At 37.0% G+C, this 21,659-nt stretch overlaps 1 pseudogene; it reads right to left on the bottom strand.

The window, feature by feature from the left end:
- Positions 1 to 20,621: 20,621 nt before the first annotated feature.
- On the bottom strand, positions 20,622 to 21,268 carry LOC142840571 (dynein light chain roadblock-type 1 pseudogene; annotated as a pseudogene).
- Between the last annotated feature and the right edge of the window lie 391 nt (positions 21,269 to 21,659).

Here is a 21,659-nt window from a genome sequence, read left to right as displayed (position 1 = left end):
ATAATCAATTAAAAGTCACTAATAGAAAGTTGTTATGTGCTTCTATTTGTGTATTTCTATATCTATATATGTGTGAGGCAATGTTCTGTGGAGTAATTTTACATAGAATAAGGAAATGAATCCTAAACTAGGAAAAAATGTTGATGATCCATTTTTTCTTTTCTTTTTTTTATTTATTTATTTATTAAAGATTTCTGTCTCTTCCCCGACACCGCCTCCCATTTCCCTCCCCCTCCCCCAATTAAGTCTCCCCCCAGCCCGAAAAGCAATCTGGGTTCAGTAGGATCAGAAACCCATTGCCATTGTTCTTGAGTTCTCAGTAGTCCTCATTGTCCGCTATGTTCAGAGAGTCCGGTTTTATCCCAGGCTTTTACAGACCCAGGCCAGCTGGCCTTGGTGAGTTCCCAGTAGAACATCCCCATTGTTTCATTGTGTGGGTGCACCCCTTGTGGTCCTGAGTTCCTTGCTCATGCTCTCTCTCCTTCTGCTCCTGATTTGGACCTTGAGATTTCAGTCCGGTGCTCCAATGTGGGTCTCTGTCTCTGTCTCCTTTCATCACCTGCTGAAGGTTAATATTCAGGAGGATGCCTATATGTTTTTCTTTGGGTTCTCCTTATTTAGCTTCTCTAGGATCACTTCTTCCTTGCCAATAGGAATCCCCTTGATCCCTTTATGTTGTCTTATTGCTATTGCTAGAACTTCAAGCACTATATTGAAGAGGTATGGAGAGAGTGGACATCCTTGTCGTGTTCCTGATTTTAGTGAGATGGCTTTGAGTTTTTCTCCATTTAATTTAATGTTAGCCGACGGCTTGCTGTAAATAGCTTTTATTATAATTAGGTATGACCCTTGTATCCCTAATCTCTCCAAAACTTTTATCATAAAGGGGTGTTGAATTTTGTCAAATGCTTTTTCAGCATCTAATGAAATGATCATATGATTTTTTTCTTTCAGTTTATTTATATGCTGGATTACATTGATAGATTTGCGTATGTTGAACCAGCCCTGCATCTCTGTGATGAAGCCTACTTGATCATAATGGATAATTTTTCTAATGTGTTCTTGGATTCGGTTTACCAGTATTTTATTGAGAATTTTTGCGTCGATATTCATGAGTGAGATAGGCCTGTAATTCTCTTTCTTGGTAGAGTCTTTGTGTGGTTTTGGTATCAGGGTAACTGTAGCTTCATAAAAGGAATTTGGCAATGATTCTTCTGTTTCTATATTGTGAAATACATTAAGGAGTATAGGTATTACCTCTTCTTGGAAGTTCTGGTAGAATTCTGCATTGAAACCATCTGGTCCTGGACTTTTTTTGGAAGGTAGATTTTTGATAATGGTTTCTAGTTCTTTGCGACTAACAGGTCTATTTAGATCGTTCCCCTGGTTTTGGTTTAGCTTTGGTATGTGGCACTTATCTAAAAAAATGTCCATTTCTTTTGCATTTTCTAGTTTTGTGGCATACAGGCTTTTGTAGTAAGATCTAATGATTCTCTGAATTTCCTCTGTGTCTGTGGTTATGTCCCCCTTTTCATTTCTGCTCTTATTTATTTGCGTGTTCTCTCTCTGTCGTTTAATTAGTTTGGATAGGGGTTTGTCGATCTTGTTGATTTTCTCCAAGAATCAACTTTTTGTTTCATTGATTCTTTGGACTGTTTTCTGCGTTTCTATTTTGTTGATTTCTGCCCTCAGTTTGATTATTTCCAGTCTTCTACTCCTCCTGGGCATGTCTGCTTCTTTTTTTTCTAAAGCTTTCAACTGTGCTGTTAAGTCTCCGATGTATGCTTTCTCTGTTTTCTTTAAGTGGGCACTTAGTGCTATGAACTTTCCTCTTAGCACTGCTTTCATAGTGTCCCATAGGTTTGAGTATGTTGTCCCTTTATTTTCATTAAATTCAAGGAAGACTTTAACTTCTTTCTTGATTTCTTCCTTGACCCAGGTGTGGTTCAGTAGTTGACTGTTCACTTTCCATGAGTTTGTCGGCTTTCTGGAGGTAGGATTGTTGTTGAATTCTAACTTTAATCCGTGGTGATCTGATAGGACACAGGTGGACACTGATATTTTTTTGTATCTGTGGAGGTTTCCTTTGTTTCTGAGTATGTGGTCAATTTTCGAGAAGGTTCCATGGGCTTCAGAGAAGAAGGTATATTCTTTCCTATTTGGGTGGAATGTTCTATAGATGTCTGTTAAGTCCATTTGCTTCATTACCTCCAGTAGTTCTCTTACTTCTCTATTAGGTTTCTGTCTGATTGACCTGTCCATTGCTGAGAGAGGTGTATTGAAGTCTCCTACTACTAGTGTGTGTGGTTTGATGTCTGCCTTGAGTTTTAGTAATATTTCTTTTACATACGTGGGTGCTTTTATATTAGGGGTGTAAATATTCAAGATTGAGATGTCATCCTGACAAATTGTTCCTGTTATGTGTATGAAGTGTCCCTCTCGATCTCTTCTGATTGATTTTAGTTTGAAGTCAGTTTTGTTAGAAATTAATATGGCCACACCTGCTTTTTTCTTAGGACCATTTGCTTGAAAGACCTTTTCCCAACCCTTTACTCTGAGTAGATGCCTGTCTTTGTGGTTGAGATGAGTTTCTTGCAAACAGCAGAATGTTGGATCCTGTTTTCGTATCCAATCTCTTAGCCTGTGCCGTTTTATAGGTGAATTGAGACCATTAATATTAAGTGATATTAATGACCAGTGGTTGTTTATGCCGGATATTCTTATTGTTTTTGGAAGTAGAATTTGTGTGTCTCCCTTCTTTGAGTTGTGCTAGCGAAGGGTCGCTAGATGCCCGAGTTATTGTAGGCAGTGTTGGCAATGTTGGATTCCTTGGGTTGTGATTTTCCTTCTATTACTTTCTGTAGGGCTAGGTTCGTGGCTACGTATTGTTTAAATTTGTTCTTATCCTGGAATGTCTTGATTTCTCCATTTATAGTGAATGAAAGCTTGGCTGGGTATAGTAGTCTGGGCTTGCATCCATGGTTTCTTAGCTTCTGCAGTACTTCTATCCAGGACCTTCTGGCTTTCATTGTTTCCATAGAGAAATCAGGTGTAAGTCTGATCGGTTTACCTTTGTAAGTTACTTGGCCTTTTTCCTTTGCAGCTCTTAGTATTCTTTCTTTAACCTGTATATTTTGTGTTTTGATTATTATATGGCGAGGGGATGTTTTCCTTTGATACAGTCTGTTTGGTGTTCTGTATGCTTCTTGAATATTCAAAGGAATATCTTTCTTTATGTTGGGAAAGTTTTCTTCCATAATTTTGTTGAAAATATTTTCTGGGCCTTTGAGCTGTGACTCTTCTCCTTCTTCTATTCCTATTATTCTTAGATTTGGTCTTTTTATTGTGTCCCATAATTCCTGAATGTTTTGTGATGAGAATTTGTTGGTTTTGCAGTTTTCTTTGATCAGAGCATTTATTTTCTCTATGGTGTCCTCAGAATCTGAGATTCTTTCTTCTATTTCTTTTATTCTATTGATTATGCTTGTTTCTGTAGGCTCTGCTTGTTGACCTAGATTTTCCATATCCAGCTGGACCTCAGTTTGTGTTTTCTTCCTTGCTTCCATTTCAGTTTTCAATTCTTGAACTGTTTCCATTACCTGTTTGATCGTTCTTTCTTGGTTTCCCAGGGTATTATGTACGTATTTACTCTTTTCTTCAAATTTTTGGTTATACTTCTCATCCATTTCTATAAGGGCATTTTTCACATGTTGTTTAAGGGATTCTACTGCTTTCATAAAGTCAATTTTTTCCACTTCTTCTGTGTTAGGGTGTTGGAGACCTTCTGTTGCAAGATCATTGGGTTCTGGTGTTTTCATGTTGTTTTTCAGATTATTGGGTGAATTCTTTCCTTGGCGCCTGCCCATCTCCTCCTATCGATGCTATCTAAGGGGTCTGTTAAAACTAGTTCAGGTTTCCCTGCTGGCCAGGGCCTCCTCTTACAAAATGCCCGTGCTGTGTTTCCTGGTTCCTACCGGGGGCCAAGATCCCTCTCACCCCTCAGAAGGGTCTTCAGGAATAGGACCCAGCTCCTCCTTTGCCAGGGACCTCCCCAACCGAAGGCCTACCTCTTTGGTTTAATTGTAGTGGGGCTATCTGTTCTCGGTGTTGTGCGAGGTCCCTGCTGCCTGATTCTGCTGCTGGGACGGTTCCCGCCGCCAGCAGCCTGTGTCCTCTGCTGCTGCTCCAGTCCCATCCAGTTCCAGGCTGTCCCAGTCGGTCCCCGCCGGCTGTGCTGGGCGTCCTCCGGCCGCCTTCCGCCGCCCGGTGATCCAGCCGCCTTCCCTGATCCATTTTTTCAAAGTAAAATTTATGTTTATTCTCTTACAGGAAAGTTTTGGAATATGCAGGCTCCTGGATATTGGTGTCCATAGGCGATGATTTTGAATCCCACTGCTTCTTTCTGGTCTTGGAGGAGTTATTTGATCTCTCTATTCTTAAACTTCCCCATCTATCTACCTCTCAGACTGTTAGATTTTCAATATATATGAATATATTTCTTTTAGATAATTAAGCCTAAAGATGCTATACACCATTACAGAGAAGTTTAAAATTGCTGAGAATTTTCTTTTAGTTTCAATGAGTAATTTCTTATGCTCTTATATTTTTATTCATTGTTTGCAAATTTCATACATGTATATGTTTTGATCAAATCTATTCCTACTTTTTCTCCTCCAGCTTCTTCCATATCTAATATTGTAAATAGAGACTGTTCATTCATTTTCCAGGAGCCCAGACCTGAACAATCACACAAAACTATATTATTTACAACACTGTTTGGTCAATGGCTTAGGCATATTCCTAGCTAACTCTTGCATCTTAAATTAATCCTTTTCTATTATTTTATATTTTACCACAAGGTTTGTGGTTTGTTATTTCTTCCTTCTTGGGTGGCTACATGGCATGTCCCTCACTCTGCCATTTCCTCCTCTATGTCTGCTTGGATTTCTGACCTAGCTATACTATGTCCTCCCATAGGCCACTTCTTTGTTAACCAATGGTAATAAAATATATTCATAGCATGCAGTGGGGAATCCTACATCATACTACCACATTTTCTCTCAACTTCATGTCAACATTTTTAAACAAGTTGAGTTCACTTATATGCTAATCATTGAAGAATGGGCAGTATATCAAGGGTAATGTCACTTAAGAAACCTCACTTTGATACTTCAGCTGCCATCAGTTACAAGTATCTCCCCAGAAAAGGCTGACCTTTATACTATTCTGAGTAAGAAGCGTATAAATGTTTGCCATATTTCTTTGTATATATAACTTTACATAATTTATTTTATATAACATATAAAAGAAAATCATGATAATTTGATTGGTCTGCATAAAACAATGGTAATATTAATGGCAAACTATCAAGGAAAGTCAATATCACAGCTGCCTGAATTTGTAATACTGCATGACACAATTTAGTATCCAGTCGAGCATTGTCAATTCCAAAATATCTAAAAGAATTAAAAACATATTTCTATTTATTGACTCTTATAAAAATGCTCCCATCAGAAATATTCATGATAATAACAAAAATCCACATAACTGGAAAACAACACATAAGTGCTTAAACAGAAAGGATAAAAGCACTACTGCTTACAAAGGTCAGTGTTTGCAAAGAACTACTGGTTACTGTGTGCTAAAACATAGATGACTCCTTAGGAAAACATTCCTCAATGAAAGTATATAGAAATGCAATAAAAATTTCATTGAATAATTTCTTTTACATAAAATATCAAGAAAATAAAAACACATTAAGACAAAAATATATTAGTCCTTTCTCAGTAATTAGGATAGGATTCAGAAGTGAGTGTAAACTGGAAATTTGAGATTGGGTTTGTATTTCTATAATTTACTAAAAATGTTTTAGTTGTAAATATGAAGGGAGAATATATAGTACGTGGATATATTTTAAAATATTTTAAATAATATATGAGCTTCCACTACGGATTCCAGTTATTCAGATCATAGATTTTCAAGCATTCTTCTTCATTTTGACTTCAAAATATTATTAATAATGGTATGCCAACTTGTTTTACAAAGGCCTGAGTTTTAGTTCCTTGCACTTTGTGGTGAGAGATGCCTTCCAATCACCCAGTTCTAATAGACTCTGATGAACATAGCATGTTTGTGTACTTCACTGGAAGATTTGTTGGCAACTCCAAGCTGTTGCTCTGGGTGATCTAATGATGGATAATGATCACACTTCCATGTAGGGTTTCATTGACTACATAGACTATTACCTTCTCTGGAAGAAAAGATATGCAATATGTATTCGAAGTAGGAGAAAAGACCCTTCCACACTTATTACCACACTTTATAGTCATCAAGGACTTTAGTGACAATATTCATGGTACTGCCATGAATGTGGGACAGTTCTGAAGGTCAATGCTGAACTATTTGTGAGATGAAGTAGATTTCTAATTCTGAGTGTGAAGACCAAGACAATAGCATCACTAGATGAGCTCATTTTGACCAAGACTCGTTTAAGAAAGCAGCACAACACACGAATGAGTGTTGAAGCAGACAAAGTCAAAAGTGAAGTGTACTGACATGGGGCCAGTCATGTCAAGGACTCCCAACATAAATGGAGACTGCTTGTTCTTTTCCTGGCCACTCAGACCTGAATAATAACATAGAAACTATATTAATTACAAAACTATTTAGCCAATAACTTAAGCATATTTCTAGTTAACTCTTACATCTTATATTAACCAATTTCTATTAATCTGTGTATTGCCACAAGGCTGTGGCCTACCAGTAAGTTTCTGGCTGGTGGCTGGCATCTTTCCCCTTTGGCAGCTACATGGCATCTCTTCAACTCTACCTACTTTGTCTCTATATCTTTGTTCAGATTTCACATGTGGCTGTACTCTACTAAGGCATTGGCCCAAACAGCTTCTTTAATAACAAATGGTAACAAAACATATTCATAGCATATAGAAGGGAATCCCACATCACCCCAAAGCCTAAGATCCATGATAATGGCATTCTTTCCCTGGAATAAGCTCAGGAAATTGGCCAAATATGAATGTTGATTGTTTGTACATAAAACAGCATCTTCAGCTTCCATCTCTAAAATGATGGCAACTTGAGGCTGTTCCTGTACAGAGACTGTCTAACTCTTCCTGCTTGCACTATCCATAATAAACTTGCTGAATTTCTGGGTCGTGTAGTAGGTACCCTCTATCAGAGCAAGCATGGCCTATCCAACCCTAGCTTTTCTGAATGTATGTCTGCCATTTAGGGACTATCATTTCTTCATCCCTCTTTCATCACCTCTGCCAGGTTTTCAGGGCTAAGATACACAAGACGCAGCAAATAGGGAGTTGATTTACCTGGAAAAGAACTACTGAGACAAAATGAGCATTTTCAGGCTAAGAATGGCTGAGAAGGTCAATGTGAAGGTAAAGATAATCTAGGCATCTAGACACTCAAGACCTGAGATGTATAGGACATCAATATGGAGTAGAAAATGATGAACTGAGAATTCATTCAAAACCTTAGATGGAGACAAGGAAATAAAAAATCCAATAGAATTATCAACTGAAGCTGAGAGAGAATTGGATTTGTTCGAAATTAAATAACAGGATGAGCAAGTGGATAGTTTGTATCCAAAGCTTGATTGCATTCTATTTACTTTACACTTTAAGTATTCTCCTATTGGAATATTAATGCAGAGGGAAGATATTATCTCAGAATACATCTTTTTATTACATAAACAGAGTAAACAATTAAAAACCTATGTAAAAAATCTCTGAGTTGATTCTAAACTGAAAATTGAGTCTTTATCAATTAGATGGAAGAGATCTAGCAAAAATTGTAGTACCTTTTAGTAATGACAAAATTGACAGATTATGGGCAGAATGAGAACCTTGGCAAAGACCTTGCAGTAATTTTTGGGAGAGATTAACCATAAATATCCAAAAAGTAAGAGAATTCATTTTATAAAGAGAATTAACCTGATACTTGCTTACATTGTATGGGGAAAACCAATATCTGAGACCCATACACTTTATACTCATGCAAATAAATCAGGAAAGGCATGTTACAAATCATAAATTTTAAGTAAAGTTGATCAAAGCTGTTATAGTTCTGTTCAAAAGTCAGAATTATGTGCTATCTTCACGGAATTAATAGATTTTATTGAACCTCTTAGCATAGTTACCGATTTGCAAAATGCAGAAAGAGTTATTTTGCATATTGAAACTGGTGAATTTATACTGGATGATATAGAATTGGTTTTATTATTTATTCAGTTTCAAGAAATACTCAGGAATAGGAATCATTATATATATATATATATATATATATATATATATATATATATATATATATGATGCATCTGGACCCATATGGATCTGCCAGGCCCCCCTCTAGCATGTGGTAAAGAAGAAACTAATTAACTATTAATAGAAAATGTTCTGGATGCCTCAGAATTTCATAAAAAACAACACATCATGTCAATAATAATGTTTAAAAAAATGTTTTTCCATCACTTGGCAACAGCAAAAGGGAATAGCTTACTTTTACTTTATACAGCCAAACTCAACTAGCTTCAGGGAGTAACCCAAATTGTGCTCAAAGAAATGAAATCTGTCAGGTGGATATTTAATTTTTTTAGAATTTGAAAAATTAAAATATTAATATATGTACACCACACCATTGATACATATTCTGGATTTAAATGGGTAACTGCTCTGAGTTCTGAAAAGTCTGATTCTGTATTCACACATTTGCTAGAACTTATGGCTGTTATAGGTATACCTGTACAAATTAAGACTGACAGTGCTACACCATATATGTCTAATAAAATGAAACAGATTTTTGCTTGTTACAATATAAAGCATATTACAGGTATACCACACAATTATATAGGACATGCCATCATAGAAAGATCAAATCAAACTCGAAATAATATGATAAATAAACAGAAAGGGGTAATAAAGATTCCCAAAAATATATTGCATAATGCTTTATTAACTTTGACTTTTCTAAATGCTGATGAAAAGGGAACAACAGCTGTGGAGGAACATTGGATAGTTAAAAAAAAAACCTACGGAACTGAATCAGGTGATATACTTTAACAATATATTGATGTCAGAATGAGAACCAGGACATGTGTTACATTGGGAAAGTGGTTTTGCTTTTGATTCTACAGGAGAAGAAAAGCAATGGACACCATGAAAATTGGTAAAGATTAGATTTTAACAAGAGAGATTTCTTGATTATAAGAGGTGATAGTTCATCAAACAGTGTGACCATTCAATTTAAACTAACTTTTACAACTAACAAATGCTTCTCATTTGATAAGATATAACTTGGCAAAAGGGTAAAATTCTCAAAATGAGGTTTGGGGGAGGGTTTTGTTTTTATCTTTTCAGAAGAATCAAGGCATCGAGCTAAGGAATATAAAGACCACTGGACAAATGAGACACCTGATGAAAGGACAAATCATCCAAACAAAATGTCCCAAAAAAAGAGTAAATTCACCTATTGATGTATCACATTTTCAACAGAATAAAATTTCATAAATCTTCCAAAATGTTTGTTTATGTTGTTCTCTACAGACATATAATTCAAACGGTCTTTTTGTAGTCCCAGTCAAGTTAAAAATTAAAACTGGCTTTGGAGTTGGGGTATGGCTCTCTCATTCTCCAACTCCAAGTATTCTTATTAAAATAAAATCCAAAATCTCTGTCTTATGTCAGAAAAGCCACCTGATGTGGGCCAGAAGAAAAATAAAAATTTCAGGACTGTTTTATTGACACTAATATCATTATCCTTTGGTTTTATGCACTACTATAATAGTGACACAAAGCCTATGCGACTAACCAACCATTATCTGATTGGATTTAAGGTTCACTTTATGAGATGGAACCCATCACCAACCCTGCTTATGTGGCTACGAACCAGAGACAAGACATGCCAAAGACCTACAGAAACACCCCACAATATTATTCTGCTTAAGGAAAGTAGCCATAAAATGACTCTTAACAGAATTCTGCTAAACTCATAGATCTGTGTTCTTCTCAGTCGTTATAAGATATGCTTCCTTTTGCAATAGATTAGAACAAAATAAAGAGACTAACAACTGACACTATGCAGAGAGAGAGAAAGAGGGAGGGAGAGAGGGAGAGAGAGAGAGAGAGAGAGAGAGAGAGAGAGAGAGATATCAAAACGTCCATTTCTAGACAAGATGTCTCCACTGAATCTCTCTCCTCAAGTCTCAGGGAACCATGCTGAAGAGGAGGAAGAAACATTCTAAGAATCATATGGGATTGGGGACAACAAGGAGATAAGATCCTCTAAACACAGCAGGACTAACACACACATGAACTCAGAGACTGTGGCAGCAAACACAGGGCTTGCATGGGTCTGTACAAGATGATACTTTAGCATTGAGAGGAAAAGTGGAAAAAAGACCTCATCCCTAACCCTGAAAATATCTTCACTTGAAAACCATTAGCAAATGAAAAATAAGTAATTTGCAACAGATTCTGAATGAGGATACAAACCACTCTTAAGGCCAGGCCCCATTTCAAAAAGTAGATGGTCAATAGCAAACAAGCTCAATGACATATTTGGAGGTTATTTGTTTCAGGTCTTGAGCACTTTTATTCCTTTCCTTCAATTGTTTTCTGTTTTCTTTGTTTTTAGTGTCTTTTTTATTAGATTTACTCATTTCCTCCAACTGTTGTTTGTCTTTTTCTTGATTTTTAAAGGGAATTTATCAATTTCTTCAAGTACCTCTATCATCTTCATAAAGTTGTTTTAAGGTCTTGTACTTCAGCTGTGTTAGAATATTCAGGATAATAGTAGTAGTAGGATAGCTGTAGTAGAATAGCTGGGTTCGAGTGGAGACAATTTAGCCCTGGGTGGTTTTATGTGTTTACCCTGATGTATAGGTATATAGGTGCTAATTTCTGGGTTTGTCTTTCTTGGATTGATATTTTGTTCCTTGGTTTCTATGATCTTCTGACCTGTGTGGCTGGTGGTTGATCAGGGGATCTCCACCAGAATTGGGCACTGGACTTTTGGGACTGGCATTTTCTCTCATCAAGCATGAGCTCTGCCCAAGTTGAGGGCTTAAATTATGGCAGGCTCCATAGCCTCTGACCCAGGAAGAAGTTTGCTTGAGTTGGAGGCTAGAGTTCTGGTGGCAGGTATGACCTCTTGTCCATCAGGTGTGTTCACATGTGTTGGAGACTGGTCTTCTAGCATTTCTAGTCTGTGATTAGTCAGGGTTGTTTTCTGCGAGAGGAAATTAACAGAGAGGGAACATCCATAGGCAGGTACCATACCTGAACTAGTATCCTTGGTATTCTTAAGAAAATCTTCCAGTCAGAAATACATCATGGTAAGGATAATTTCAGCTAGTTAGAGGAGAATTTGTTCTGAAATTACAACACTTGTTATAATAAATTGAATATAAAGAAACAAGTGTGTGTGTAAAAACCTGTTACTCAAAGTTGATTGAGATATGACTAATATAATTTGTTGTAATTTGGAGTGGCTGGGCTGCGTCCCCGGCACCCGGCTGCCCACACGGCTAGCTTTACCCAAAATAATTACACGGAGACTGTATTCTTTTAAACACCGCATGGCCCATTATATCTAGCCTTTCCTCGGCTAACTCTCACACCTGGACTAGCCCATTTCTTATAATCTGTGTAGCCCACGAGCTGGCTTACCAGGAATGATCTTAACCTGCATCTGCCTGGAGTGGGAGAACCATGGCGACTCTCTGACTCAGCTTCTTTCTCCCAGCCTTCCGTTCTGTTTACTCCACCCACCTAAGGGTGGGCCTATCAAATGGGCCTAGCAGTTTCTTTATTGGTTAACCAATGAAATCGACAGATTGATATATGACACTCCCCCATCAATCATTATTCTGTAAGTTGCTGATGCCATTGTCAAATAGAAATCACATTTCTGTGTATATTTTGAGGAATAAAAGTCTTCATGCTTATGAATTAGCAATCCTCTTTAGTTTCCAAATGCATTGTTATTTGCACACTGATTTAATTGCAGCCTCTATGGAGTCAAGAATTAAAGTGACTATAAGAAAGAAGAGTACTTCTCAAAAACCTTAACCCTTCCTGAATCTAGGAGTGTTTGTCTGTGTCACAACATAAGAACTGATCAAGATTAATGTGGGTTAAATTTCTTCTTCACTCTGTCACATTATCCAAAACTTCTTGTAAGTCAGATCCATTACCATGTCTATTAATTGTAACCTTTGAGGTTACTGATTGATCCTTCCAAGCCCATTTGCACTACCAACCAATGGGCAAAGATTTTATTTGGATCCCCAAGCTTCTGATATTGTTGTATAAAATTGATCATTTATGTAACAAGATGCTAAATGCAATTCAAGCAGTTTGCCCAGAAAAAGGCCGTAGAGACTGAGAAGAGAATAATAGTTGCCTGGTAACAACAGTCTACACAAAAAGGTTGGCTCATTTGTGAAAAGGGTGACCCAGTGCTGGGTCTTACAGAATGAACAGATCATCCTCCTCCAGCTCATTATGTAAGGGCTTGACATTCAAAAGTTATGAAAGCTAATTTCACTTCCATTGCTTTTAAAAGTTTGGAGTTTTTATGTAATTCTTTCCAAGTGTGATATCCAAAAGAGAACTGCACATCTTCAAACATTTTTATGAAATTAATTTACTTCTAGCATGAATAGCAAAACATGAATCAGAACAGGAGATTCACCACAGACTTTCCTGTTGAGTTTTATCTAACTTGTCAAACAAATGTTTTCACATTTTGACATGGGATATAAGAAGATGGTTATCTTAAGAATTTTATATAGATGGTGTCATACATTGTGTTCTCTTTTGTATCTTGCTTCATAGTTCATTGTAAGAATTTTGATATATAGCTGACTCTTGTAGAATGATCAATTTTTAAGGAAAATACAATTTTTTCATATAATCTGATAATGTCATCAATCTCTCTTATTCTCTCCTAAATCTCCTCCACCTCTGCAACCATGCAATTCTATTCTTGTTAAAACAAACAAGAATGCAAAGAAATAAAAATGATCAAAAACATAGAAATATACACACTTACACTATCTATCTATCTATCTACCTACCTATCTATTATTTTATAAACGACTGTCTTATCACCTGCAATACACCATGATTATACTTTCTACTCCACTTATTCCTGACAGTTGCTCCTTACCTCATTTTCTCCTCCAATCCTCTCCCCTCCTGTTATTCCCTTTCTGTCTCTCATTAGAAAAGAACTGGCTCCTAGGAGACAGCAACCAAATACAACAAAATAAAATAAAAGAAAACAAAAACCATTAAATCAGACTGAGCAGAGGTAGCCCAACAAAAGGAAAAGAGCCCAAGGGAAGACACAAGAGTGAGAGATCCCCTTAGTCATATATTTAGGATTCCCATGAAAATACTAATCTAAAATGTATAATATATATATGAAAATAACCTAGTGCAGACCCATGTAGGCTCTGCTCTTGTTACTTCAGTATCTGTAGGTTCATTTGAACCTGGCTCAGTTGATTAATAGGGCTTTATTCTCCTGGTGTCCTCGATCCCCTTAGCTCTTACTCTTCTTTTTGCCTCCTCTTCTCTGGAGTTTTCTGAATTCTGAGGAGAGGAATTTGATGGAGATATTCCATTTAGAGCTATGTGTTCCAAAGACTTTATATTTAATGCCTGGATGAGGGTCTCTGCATATGTTCTGTCTTCTACAGCAGGAAGATTCTCTTAGGATGACTGAATAATGCACTGATCTATGAGTATAGCAGAATAGCATTAGGAGCCATTTTATTGAGTTTTTTTTTTTAGATCAGTAGTGTTTGGATTTATCCTAGGGTTCTGAGGTATCTTGTTTTTGTTCTTGTTCATACTAGCAGTGTGGGGTAAGGGTTCTGATTCATGGAGTGGGCCTTAAGTCAACTCAGATATTGTATGACAACTCCCAAAAGATCTGTCCTAGCATATCTTGAAGACACGTCAAAGATTTTGTGGAAAGGTTAGTGTCTACATGCCTCTTTTTGTAGAATGTAAAGTAACTTAATGCATCAAAGACCCTAGAATGTAGGGTTGAACATTCCATGTGGGCACCTGTTTGACTTCTCCATGTTCAATGAGGTGTTGTACTCAGCAATGGGGACCCAAAGTCAGCTTGCAGAGAGCAATCCATTTTCTTAGCAACAGCCTGAATTTTTGGAGAAGTTCCATGGTATTCTTTTGCCAATAACTCATTTAATGAAACCAAGTTCTGATACTGGAAGCCTTGTTTGGTGCCAAGAAATGACCAGTTGGGACTCCCATATGCCAGGTTGTTAGTAGACCTCATTAGGATTGCCTTTTTATATTGTAGGAAGTTCCCACTGCACTAGGTTTCCATATCATCCCTCAAATGTCCCTCAAACCACCTGTCTCACCCTGCATTTCATCCCTTAAACTATCTTCCCTGCTCCTCTCCACATGATCCTCCTGTTCCTGTTCTTCCTTCTCCAGTCCATCTATAAAATCTATTTTATTTCTTCCACCTAGGGAGGTATATCTGTGCCCTTATTTCTTCCTTATACCTAGCCTCTCCGAATCTATGGATTATAGCTTGGAGATAAATTATTTAATGACTAATATCCACATATAAAAATATACACCATATTTATTGTTTCAGGTGTCAGTTACCTCGCCAAGAATGATTTTCTAGTTTTATCCATTTGTCTACAAATTTCTTGCAGTCATTCTAAATAGGTGAGTAATATTCCATTTTGTAAAAGTATCCATATGATACCTCAAATAACCCTTACTCTTAGCTGTTCCTCCCCATATTCCCTCTGTTTAATTCTTCCCTTTCAGTCTTCCATTGTGTCTTCATAATTTTATATTTTGTTTCTCCTTCATTAGAAGATCTGTCATAACATATAATGGGAAAGCTTTCTCAAACATGCTTTGTACTAATGTATACTTCTACAAATGGTAAAAACAATCCTAGTAATTCATATTTTCAACAACATTTATTTTTTCATATTAAGCAAACTGATTGACATGTAGTAGGTATGCATAGTAGCAAGATGATTTATGTTATGGAAATATTAAATGTGATGTGCTTCAACTCATTTCAATTAAAACTTAAAAATCCCTTGGGAGAGTCACCACTGTGTTCCCAATAACTTGAAGAACCAGAGGTATGGCATCTCATATATGCCTATGAATTCCAAAGCAAGATCTGAGGCTAATGCTGTTTCTTATTAATGGCAAAGTAGAGGTGCTTGCACAAGGCGCTATCTCTTCTCAAAAAAAAAAAAATAAGTGATTCACAAATGAAGGTTTCCTGGTATCCCATATAATACTGACAGGAAGATCTAGTTTGGGACTTTATTAATCTACAGACTGACTAGACAAGCATATAGATTTTCAAGTGAAGTATAAGCATCTAATAGGCCAGAAATCAAGAATTAGATCTATATAAATGACCAGACTAAAATATTGAAATGTGATATTCCTAATAAGATACCATCAGTGGGAAATAATGAGATGACACAGTGCTTAAAAAGTAATTGCTTATCACCGGGCTGTGGTGGCACACGCCTTTAAACCCAGCACTCAGGAGGCAGAGGCAGGCAGATCATTGTGAGTTTGAGCCCATCTTGGTCTACAAAAGCTAGTTCCAGGACAGGCTCCAAAGATACAGAGAAACCCTTTCTCAAAAAACAAAAAACAAGCAAACAAACAAAAAAGTAATTGCTTATCTTGGAAGGAACCCAGCTCCCACATACAGGCTTAAAAGTGCCAGTAACTTCAGATTTAGGGAATCCAATGTCCTTTCCTGACTTCCATGGGCACTGAATGTGCATGTTGCCCTTCTGAATTTCTTTGTTTAGGTTTCAGATCCTGAAAAACTTTTTCTTCCTTGTTAACATGTCTACCTGCTTTGCCATTGTTTCAGTCTTATTTATACAGCCATTATGAGGAGAGTCTATTTCAAAACAGATTTCCTGGTGTCTCAGTTTTTGATATGTTACCTGAACCCTTGATGTTATCAGAGCCCTAATATATATGTTGTGATGTACATGTATCTTTGGGCCCAGGGACACACTTGATCTCTAAATTGTATCCAAGAGAGATTTTCTGCTTTCCTGAGTGCTTGATACTTTGTAATTGTTCCTTCTATCTTCTGAAGTTTCCAAAATTTGACTATAGCCTTTACATCTTTAGTAGGTAGATTAAGACTTCATTTTAACTGTTAATTTATGCTGTCTAGTATAATGTATTTCTAAATTTGTTGTTCACCTATTCATTTTCCCTTTCCCTTTCCTTACTTCCCCCCTTCTTTCCCTTTCTTTTAACATTCCTTTCTCTTCCTTCTCCTAAAGAAACATGGATATAGTATCTTTATTTTTTGTAGTTATAGACTTACATAAGAGTAAAAACTTGAGTATTGCTTGGGGTGTAAAATTATTATATTTTGGCCATTTGGCTGTATTTTGAGTTTTGAGTTCTAATATTCATGACTTGGAAATGAGATGGTTGCTTTGAAATAAACTATGCAATATTTCACAAAAGGAGTTTTATATATGAGCACATATTTTTGAAAAGCTTTTTTATAAATAGTGCATTATCTTATTAAAGATGTGTGTGTTTTTTAAAGTTAAAAAACAACAACATAAACACAAATAAAAGAAAAGAAAACCAGCAATAATGATCACTAAGCTTAAGAAGGAAAATTAGAAAATAATTAACATAAATGATATGTATTAGACAATCTGAAAATTGTATGCAGTTAACTACATTTAATATTTCTAAATTTTATGGTATAGATATTTAATACTTGTAATTTTAAAAGTATACAAATTATAGTTTGGAGCTGCTACCTTATAATGACCATGAGATTTGCATTTTAATTTAATTTTGTGTGCCAGCTTTGTGCTTTTTGTTCACCTTTGTACTTTAACATTATTTTTAGAAATTACTTACAAGTACTCCATCTAGACAGGCCAAGGATTCATATGTGTATACATGTATTATATACTTCGCAAAAATATTTCTATGTGTGTGAAGTGTATATGTTTGTTGTGCTTTCTTTTCCTGGGAAGACAAGAACAAATGTCTATTCATGCCAGATTATGCACTAGGAACAGAGGGAAAGAATAGTTTCACACAAACCTAGATCAGCAAAGCAATGAATTTCTAGGACTTAGGGACAGGAGTATAGATGAAAAATTCTATTGTTTTTTTGTTTGTTTGTTTGTTTTTTAGTTGTTGAAAAAAAAATTCTGCCTCCTCCCCGTTTCCCATTTCCCTCCCCCTCCTCGTACACATCGCCCCTTCCCCCCACTCCCCTCCCCTTCTCCCCCTCCCCCCACTCCCCTCCCCTTCTCCCCCTCCCCCCACTCCATTCCCCCTCCCTCTCGAGAATGAAGAGCAGTCCAGATTCCCTGCCCTGAAGGAAGTCCAAGGTCCTCCCACTTCTATCCAGGACCAGGAAGGTGAGCATCCAAACAGGCTAGGCTCTCACAAAGCCAGTTCATGTATTAGGATCGAAATCTAGTGCCATTGACCTTGGCTTCTCATGAGCCTTCATTGTCTGCCACGTTCAGAAAGTCCAGTTTCAGTTTCATCCCATACTTATTCAGTCCCAGACCCAGTGGTCTTGGTGAGCTCCCAATAGATCAGTTCCACTGTCAGAGTGGGTGGATGCACCCCCCGTGGTCCTGACTTCCTTGCTCATGTTTTCCCTCCTTCTGCTCCTCATTTGGATCTTAAGAGCTCAGTCCGGTGTTCCAATTTGGGTCTCTGTCTCTATCTCGATCCATCGCCAGATGAAGGTTCTAAGGTGATATGCAAGATATTCATCAGTATGGCTATAGGATAGGGTCATTTCAGGTTCCCTCTCATCAGTTGCTCAAGATACTAGCTGGGGACATCTCCCTGGACACCTGCGAGCCCCTCTAGAGTCAAGTCTCTTGCCAACCCTAAGATGACTCCCTTAATTAGGATATATATTTCTTTGCTCTCGTGTCTACCCTTCCGTTATCCCAACCATCCCATTCCCCCAAGCTCCCCCCATTCTCCCCTTCTCACGTTTCTCACCCCATTTCCCCTTAACCCCATGCCACTTCACCCCTAAGTTCCCAGGTTTTGCCCGGCAATCTTGTCTACTTCCCATATCTAGGCGGATGACTATATCTTTTTCTTTGGGTTCATCTTCTTATTTAGCTTCTCTAGGATCACAAATTATATGCTCAAATGAATATGGGTGGCCCTGAAACAATTGCATTGCCTAAATCTCCCACCTCTGCATGAATGATCGGCCCCATGATATAAGGAGTCTCACTTCAGTTAATCTTCCATTTTCTATAATTTCTCTAGTAAAGAGTAGCATGCATTTTCTTTTTAAATGAATTAACAGATTATACAGGGAAACACAATTTTAACTAAAAACATTAGAATGACCTCTTTGATTAGTAATTAGATATAGTATATCCTTAATAATGAGAATGGGGTGATCATGGACATGGATGGTAAAGTGGAAGATATACACATTCCTCATTTAAAGTTTCTTGAATGTTTGAATTTTTTTAAAAAAATGTAGCTGATTTTAAGGGAAAGCTGAGAAAATCATGTGCAAAGGAATTGTGAGGAAAATCAGAAGCAGTATCAAAATTTCTATACAATCAGATTATTGGAGGTGTTACTTTAGGTATTACTAGAAGCACTTGAAAAGCTTTGAGGTGACGATATAATGCTGCAGTTGAAAATTTAATATTACTCTCCAGTATATCAAGAATACCATCATCAGTATAAAAATATGCTTTATTTTTTGTAACATGTCTCATTTTTTCTGAAACATATTCTTGCTACATTCAATGAAATGGGCCTTACACTTTTAGTGATCTTTTTGTCTCAAAATCCTGAGTGCTGTATTACAGGCATGCACCACTATCTCTTTTTTAATTTTTTATTGTTTTTATTGAGCTATATAATTTTCTCCATTCTCCTCTGTTCCCATTCCCTTCCCTCCCCTCCCTTTCTTCCTTCTGCCATGGTCCTCATGCTCCCTATTTACTTAGGTTATCTTGTCTTTTTTTCTACTTCCCATGTAGATTAGATCCATATATGTCTCTCTTATGGTCCTCTTTATTGTCTAGGTTCTCTGGAATTGTGAACTGTAGGCTTGTTTTTCTTTGCTTTATGTCTAAAGGACACTTATGAGTGAGTACATATGATATTTGTCCTTCTGGATCTGGGTTACCTCACTCAATATGATGCTTTCTGGATTTATCTATTTGCCAACCAATTTCGAGATGTCATTTTTACTTTTGTGTAGTATACCATTGTGTAAATATACTACATTTTTCATATCCATTCTTTGGTAGAGGGGCATTTAGGTTGTTTCCAGGTTCTGGCTATGATTAACAATGCTACTGTTAACATACTTGAGCACATGTCCTTGTGGTATGCTTGAACATCCTTTGGGTATATACCAAAAAGTGCTATTGCTTGGTCTTGAGGTAGGTTGTTTCCCAATTTTATAAGAAAATTACCATATTAATATCCAAAGAGCTGTATCAGTTTTCACTCCCTCCAGCAATGGAGGAGTGTTTTCTTCACCCCACATTCTCTCCAGTATAAATTGTCATCAGTTTTTTTTTTTTTTTTTTGGCCATTCTTACAGAACCACTATCTCTTGATGATAACACTGTTAACACTACAATCTCTTGACAATAATATTTGTTTTCAAGAGTGTAGGAGTATGGAAAATTATGAGCCTGTAATAACAATTCTATATAAAACAGAAGTCTATTGTGAAGGTTGTTTGTTCATCCCCAGCTGCCCTGACCTGAAATATTCACACAGAAACTGCATTAATTACAACATTGCTTGGCCAATGAATCTACCATATTCCTATAAGGCTCTTACATCTTAAATTAACTCACTTCTATTAATAAATGTATTGCTACATGGGTAGAGCGTATCAGCAAGTTTCTGGCTTATCTGTCTAAGGCAGAGGCTACATGGTTTCTTTCTGACTCTGCCTACTCTCTTTATATTTATCTCTTCCAGCCTGGCTATATTCTGTTAAGCCATTGGCTAAAAGCAGCTTCTCTATTAACTAATGGCAATAAAACATATTTACAGCACACTTCACCTCCCATATCACCTCCCCTTTTCTGTTTAAATAAAAAAGAAAAAAAATAACTTTAACATAACAAAATCACATGTAACAAAACAGATATCAAGCAAGAATTACAGTTACAATATTTATATCTACTTTAATCTTTTATCATTACTAAGAAAGACTGTAATTATAACTACTTTTCTTCAATTCCATCAAAGACGTCAGAAGGATTGTATTACCTAAGGAAGCAGGAAGTGCATTGTAAGCAACATTCAAATCTCTAGAGTTGACAGAGACATCTTGCTGCCTGAACAGTCACCCAGGGGTCTTCTGTATCATCTTCAGCCTACCAGCCCATAGTATACAGTAGACTTTTCCATGAAGGTGGAAATGTTAAAGAAAATTCCACCTATATCGGCTGTTTGTCAGTCACTTTCTTCTGTGTCCTGCAGAATGACTGGCAGACACTTTCATGAAGCAGTAACCCCAAAGGACTGTCTCACTTTCTTTCTTTTTTTTTTCAGGTTTTGAAGTTATTTTTAGTAAAAGAAAAAAGCAGGCTTTCCAAAGGTGACAAAGTGAACTGAAGGTCAGAAGGAAGCTGGGTGTGGGCTTATCATAAGCTCTTACTCCCGAAGCCTGGAAATGAGATCCAAGCTTTCCCAGGAACTGACTGGATGCCAGAGACATTCCTTGTTGGGGTGGTCAGAGCTACCCTTGATCAATGGCATGGTCTACATGGGCTCTCAGGCAACCACCATGTGCCCACTGACATGATTAACACTTATTCTGGGGGACATTAAATTAAGGAATGACATAGGAAGCCGAGATGGTGGTTTATTCGGTTGGATTCTGAATCACAATCAGGAAATAGTCTTTATCTGGTGCAACCATAATTTCATTTTTCTTGGAGCGAATTCGAAGGAAGGTTAGGTCATTCTGGGGGTCAATTTCACGCACAGTGCTCCGTGCCTTCAAGATGAAGTTGTGCATGAGGTTGGCATATTGTGTAGTAGTGGGGTTGTCCATGGTGCTCTTGATGGGAATGCCTTCAGTGTTCACCACGATGATTCCCTGCACTCCTTTCTGGCTCTGAAGTCTCTTGAGTGTTTCCTCCACCTCCGTCATCTCGGACCGATCCAGCAGCTCCGAGTCATTAGGGAGCGTCAGCAGTCATTTTTTCTGTGTGTCCTGCAGCTCCAGTCAAGCAGTTTAGGCAAGAGCAGTTTCTTGCCCAAATGGGTAACAAACTCCATGAGAGCTTCTTTGATGTCCATTATCTTTTTGAAGTAGATTGGTGCTGCCAAGAACTGATGTGCCTCATTGTCATAAAACAGCTTAAGTTCTTAAGGCATTTTAAATGCCATACTTCGAAAGTCTCTGAAAGATTTGAAGAATATCTATCTAATTTAAATATATCTCTATATGTCTAGAAAACTTAACTAACTTTACTACAATCTTGATTGTTATAGATGACTATATATTAGCATGTATTTCTTAATTATACATTATATTGTTAAATGAGCTGCACAAACAGAATG

This window comes from Microtus pennsylvanicus, chromosome X (assembly GCF_037038515.1).
Source record: "Microtus pennsylvanicus isolate mMicPen1 chromosome X, mMicPen1.hap1, whole genome shotgun sequence".
NCBI lineage: Eukaryota > Metazoa > Chordata > Mammalia > Rodentia > Cricetidae > Microtus > Microtus pennsylvanicus.
Note: the sequence above shows the minus strand (reverse complement) of the source record. Positions and strands in the feature narration are given on the sequence as shown.